We start from the raw sequence: 5,668 nt of genomic DNA, 5'->3' as shown, positions 1-5,668 counted from the left end.
ATAAGTAATGAATTACACAAAGATGAATAAGACATAGTCCCTGGCACTGAAGAATTTTCCCTCTGGTAAGAGAGACAGAACTGTATTCATAAACCTCTAATATAGATGGGAGAATATGCTGTGTAACGTCAAAAGAAGGGGATATTAATTTGGTCTTAGAGAATGTAATGGGTTGAATGGTGACCCCCACAAAAAAGATACACCCAAGTCCTAACCCCCTGATACCTGTGGATGTGAATTTATGTTTATGTGGATAAAGGGTGTTTGTAGATTTAATTAAGTGACATATCTCAAGATGGGACCATCCTGGATTGACTGGATCGGACCTAAATCCAATGACATGTGTCCATATAAGAAGATGAGCAATACAGAGATACAGGCAAGAAGGTCATATGAAGATGGAGGCAGAGATTGTGGTTATGCTGCCACAAGTGAAGGAACACCAGGAGCACCAGAAATTGGAAGAAGCAAGGGAAGATCTCCCCCTAGAGATCTGGAGGGAGAATGGCCCTGCCGACACCTTGATTTTGGATTTCTGGCCTCCACTGTGAAATAATGAGTTTCTATTAAACCACCAAGTTTGTGGTAAAGTGTTGCAGGAGTCCTAGAAAAGTAATACAGGGGGATTAAAGAAAGGCATTAGAAAGGACATGACACTTCAAGGACCTTAAAGGAAGAGAAGGATTTTTTTTTTCTTTAGCTGCTGCAAAAAGCTTTATTGTTTCCATTTGGTCCAAGGCTTGGGAGAGGGCTCCAGGGTGGTTAAAAACTGCCTAGTGGCTGCCGAGAGGGGCTTCAGGCAGAAGCCCTGACACCAAAGGGGCTCCTCAAAGGCCACTGGGCTCCGGAGGCTCCTAGTCGTACTTGACGGTGAGCCTTTCGAAGAGATACTCGCCCAGCCCAGCCTGGGGACCAGCCAGCATGCAGAGGTTGGTCAGGTGGTCACCCATCTTCTTGATGAGTTTCACCTCTTCATCTAGGAAGTGGCTCTCCAGGAAGTTGCAGAAATGGGGGTCTGCACAGGCAGAACCCAGGGCATGCAGATCCAAAAGGACCTGGTTCAGGTTCTTCTTCATGTTAATGGCGGCTTCCATAGCATCCTGGGTTTTACTCCACTCATCCTGAGATGGCTTCTGCACGTTCTGGAAGAGGGCGCTGCCGCTGTGCTGGTTTTGCCTTTTCAAGAGATGCTCGGCGCCCTCACGCTTCTCTTTGGCCAATTCGCGGAAAAAGTGGCCCACGCCCTCCAGAGCCACATCGTCGCGGTCGAAATAGAAGCCCAGAGAGAGGTAGGTGCAGGAGGCCCGCAGATGCATGTTGACCAGGTGGTTGTCGGCAGCCTACACCTCGGTGGAATAATTCTGATGAATCTGGGAGCTCACGGTTGATCGGTAATAAGGAGTTAAGCTCAAAAAATGGTGTTGGCTGGTCCCGGTGACCAAGGATAGATGAGTGGCTGATTCCGAAGGTTGCGACTGGAAAAAGGGTTGGAGGGTGGTCAGAGGCTGGAGCAAAGGGCATCCCTGGGTCTGTTCCGTCCAAACACTGTTGAAGCAAGAGACAGATCCGGGGGACCACCGAGCGCACTGCCAAAGAGAATTTTGATGTGCAGAAGAGCACAAAGGGAATTCCAAGCTGAGGGAACAGCATAAGGAAAGACATGGACATATTAAATAGAGGATGTCCTGTGGTTGGAGTGCCAGCTATGTAGAGCTGGAAAGATACTGGAACTATTTCATGATTATTAGCCTGGGGATTTTGACATTTTGTTATTCAGACTTTAGGAAGCCACTGAAGATTCTGACGGTTTGAAGTAACGAGAGAGAATACCCTGTTATTTAACAAAGCTGAGGACACTCGTTGACTGCTCTGTGTGTGTGTGTTGACTCCACATTTCCGAGATGCCAATGGATTGGTTTGTATGTTTGTATACCCAGCCAAAGAGGGTGCTCAGGGAGCATTTGTGTTACATGGATGGGAACATCTCTTTTCTTGCCTTGTTCTGCGCTTGCTCTTTTGAAACACATCCTCCATTCTTGGCAGGATCTAATTAGGACCACATATTTTGCTGCATAATCCCCAGTGCAATGTCCTTGGGGATTTGACATGATTGCCTATATGGATGGAGCTGGAGAGGTTAGTTCAGGGAAGGCCAGGCCTCAAACTCAACCAGAGCTTCTGTTTCCTTCCTAAAGTAATCTTTTCTCACTCTCCTTTTACCTGTATTATTTGTTCCATGATCTGAGACAGTCATTATTCACCACATTACACTATCACCATCACCATCATCACCACCATTACCAACGTCAGCAGTAGGAGCAGCAGTTATGAACAGAGTAAAAGGAAGATACAACAGGAACTACTAGTGTGGATAGAAGGAAACTCACGACTTCGTCAATGACTTAGGAAAGCTTTCCTGCAGAAAGGGAGATTTCAGGAACTTCTGGAATACATGCACAAGCAGACATATTTATTTTATGCTTGTATATGCCAAGCCTTTTGCCAGGTGTTTTCATACACCTTAACTCATGAGCTTCTCTCTGTGAGGTAGAGATTATAATTGTTAGCCCCTTTTTACAAATGAAGAGATTGTGGCTTTGAGAAGACTCTGTAAACCATCTAGGATTACACTAGTAAGGGGCAGAACCCGAGGTCATTTGATTCAAGTCCAGTGCTTTTCTACTACGACACAGCTCAGCTTGCTTTCCTCTGCCTGGGTTGGTGGCAGTCAGGGAATGAGGTACACTCTGGGGTACTGGATTTTATATTAAGAGGACTCCTTTAAGGTCCTTTCCTTAAAGGAGAAGAGGGAACCATGTCCAAGAAGCCTTGAACCAGATGTTTCCAAGGCTAGTTGAGCTCAGTCTGACTGGGTCTCTTTACTCTGAGGCTACTGTTCAAACCACAAGACTACATTGCAGTTTCCAACAGTGTACATTTGGCACTACTAGTACCTCCCACACTAAATAAGGCCTGTGAGTCCGTGCCTGAGAGGGAGATCACACTGTGCAGGGCAGTCTGATGGTGCCCAACCCAAGGAAGCTCAAAACCCACATCATACGTTCCATACATTATCCACAGAACACAGAATGCACAGCCGCATGATGGAGAGCTGCATTTCACTGTGGGATCTGGTTAAAGATGCCTGCTGATCTCTGTCCATGGTCCTGCTCTAAGTCTGGACACACTCACCACCCACCAACACCCCTACTACCACCTTGCTTAGGCCCTCCTCAGTGCTGCTAGGCCACAAACATTTGGCCTGTGCCTTCATCTGGGGCTTCTTCAATGGCCCTTGGCAACTGAAGATGAAAATGGTTTTCTCCAGACCTCAGTTCCCTAACTTTGAGTCATGCAGCCTGTTCCAGCATGTTTCAAAGGCTCATCCTGAGAAAGCGCTCAGTGGGAGAAGCTGTCCTTGCCTAGGCTGGCTTTGAACACAGCAGCCAAGGCATCTGAGCATGCTGAGAAAATGGGGGCAGGACACCCCAGACACGCTTAATTGGAACCAGCACTTCACTCATTTGGCTTTGATTTGTGGGCCCAGATGTTACAACTCAGCTCTACCTTCAAAGAACAATGAACTCAAGCAAAGGGTTTTGTTTGTTTATTTGTTTTAAGGCTTCAAGGAAGGGAATGTCCACAGTGGGGCATTGTTTTTTAATAGATTGTCATGAACAAATGACATGATGTATGTGAATGTCCATCATAAATCACAAATGTTCATCATTGCTATCATCTAAACACTAAGGTTCAGTGCCTCGTCTACCTACCTAATGTGTGACCATGACCTTTATTTTCCACGTTTATAAAGTAGAGAGTGAGAATTCAAGGGTAAAATGTCCTAAAGTTCCAAAGCCTTCCCAGTCTGGCCCCATTCAACCCATCCAAATTTGGCTTCCTCCTTGGAGCAAGCCCTGGCTCCAGCCATGATGTTCATGTCACTGATTCCCAAATACATTGCTCACAATTCCTCTTCAGCACTTCCTCAGCTCATGCTCTTCTCACTGCCTAGCAAGTCCTACTTCTCCCCCAGGGCCACCCCTACCTGGCACATGCCCTGGGGAACCCCAAACTCCTTTGGTCTCCTGACCAAAAAGGCCCTGACTTATTCTCACCTCTCACTCAGCCCTCATTCTGCACTGCCTGAGAGTATTGCTCTCCTGTGTTTCCATCCCTAGGCTAATAGACTTTAGGTTTCTTTGAGGTAAAGACTATGTCTTTAGTTGTCTTTGTTTTCTCCTCCTGAGACCTAATACAGGTTCCCAACCAAACACTAACTGAATAGCTCATAAATGAAGATCCCCTTGCTCCTCCTAGGGCTGCTGAAAGAAAAAAAAAGTGACATGCCTGTCTATTGTCAGGAGGGAGAGAGCTATAGTTTTCTAATGCTATTTACGACAAAGGAGGGAAGTATTGAGGCAATTTGTCAGTTCCATTATATTTAATGGGAGCCCTCAATGTGCTGGGTGCTGCCCCGCAAATATTTAATGGGAGCCCTCAGTGTTCTGGGTACTGCCCCTCAAACACGAGGAACAGCTAATGCTGGTTTCAATTCACTGCCCTCTCAAATCTGCCCCCCACCCCGAGTTCCTTTGGTCCATTCTTTGGAATTCGCAAGGGAAAGGTGCCATAAAGTCCCAGCCAGAGGCCATTATTATGATGGTTATATAGTCTCTGGGCACAATGGTGGTACATTATATGAAAAATAATATGGTAGTTTCCTCCCTTGTATATGCATGTGATACTGTGATAATGTTATTCTGTTATTCACCTTATTTTATCCCTGTGGGCTAAGGTAGAAAACAAATTTGAGCTGAAAAACATCCTATGTCTGTCCTCAGCATGATGGAGAGAAACTTTCTGGGTCCAGCTCCAGGATAGAAGCACCTCTTATGTCCCCAAAGTTTCCAGACACTATAGTTCCCTTCACTGGGAACAGGCTGAATTGTGGGACTGTTAGGGAGTATGGCAGGCTAAAAAATCACAATACCCATGACACTCGCTTGGCATCTGAAAGGCTGTGACCATTTTGGAACACCAGTTCCAGAGGCTAAGAATCATCCAGGCATGCAACATGGAAATAATGGAGGAGTTAAATATTTTCCCCAAAGAGAAACTCCAGTAAACTCTTTTTAATCTTGCTATCAAGCTCTATTAGCCAGTGAATAAAGAGATTATGCTCTCCATTTCTGCCATAGAGAAACTGAAAGTCAGAGAGGTTCAGTGATTTGTTGAACATCACACAGTTTGTCAACAGCAAAATTAAAGTCAAAACCCAAGATTCTAGGTCCTAGTCTCATACTCCTTCATTATTCCACTTTGCCCCAATGGACATGCTACAATTGACTGCTAAATAGCAGGGGCCAGTTGTTCCCAAATGGCACCTTCTTGCATTGAAGTCTTATGGTGACTCTCTCCTTTAGATCTACATTATAGGGAGAACACTATGTAAGAGATCCTTTGTTACATTTTTAGTCGGTAAAACCCCAGGGAAAGGGGCAATGTGAGCTAAGACAAGGCAGCTAAGACAGCTGCCTTGACCTGAGTTCCACTTCAGACAAGGCAAAGAATGTAGTGAAAATCTGATCAATGCCTTATATTCAGTGCTTCTGTTGTGCTAGGCACTGTGCTCAGACATGGGCACCAAAGTTACAAGTACCTGCTT

General features: G+C 45.6%; 1 pseudogene; it reads right to left on the bottom strand.

The window, feature by feature from the left end:
* Positions 1-779: 779 nt before the first annotated feature.
* Positions 780-1,336, bottom strand: LOC132356960 (ferritin light chain-like; annotated as a pseudogene).
* Positions 1,337-5,668: the final 4,332 nt, after the last annotated feature.

The sequence above is a fragment of the Balaenoptera ricei genome, chromosome X, assembly GCF_028023285.1.
Source record: "Balaenoptera ricei isolate mBalRic1 chromosome X, mBalRic1.hap2, whole genome shotgun sequence".
NCBI classification, from domain to species: Eukaryota; Metazoa; Chordata; class Mammalia; order Artiodactyla; family Balaenopteridae; genus Balaenoptera; species Balaenoptera ricei.
Note: the sequence above shows the minus strand (reverse complement) of the source record. Positions and strands in the feature narration are given on the sequence as shown.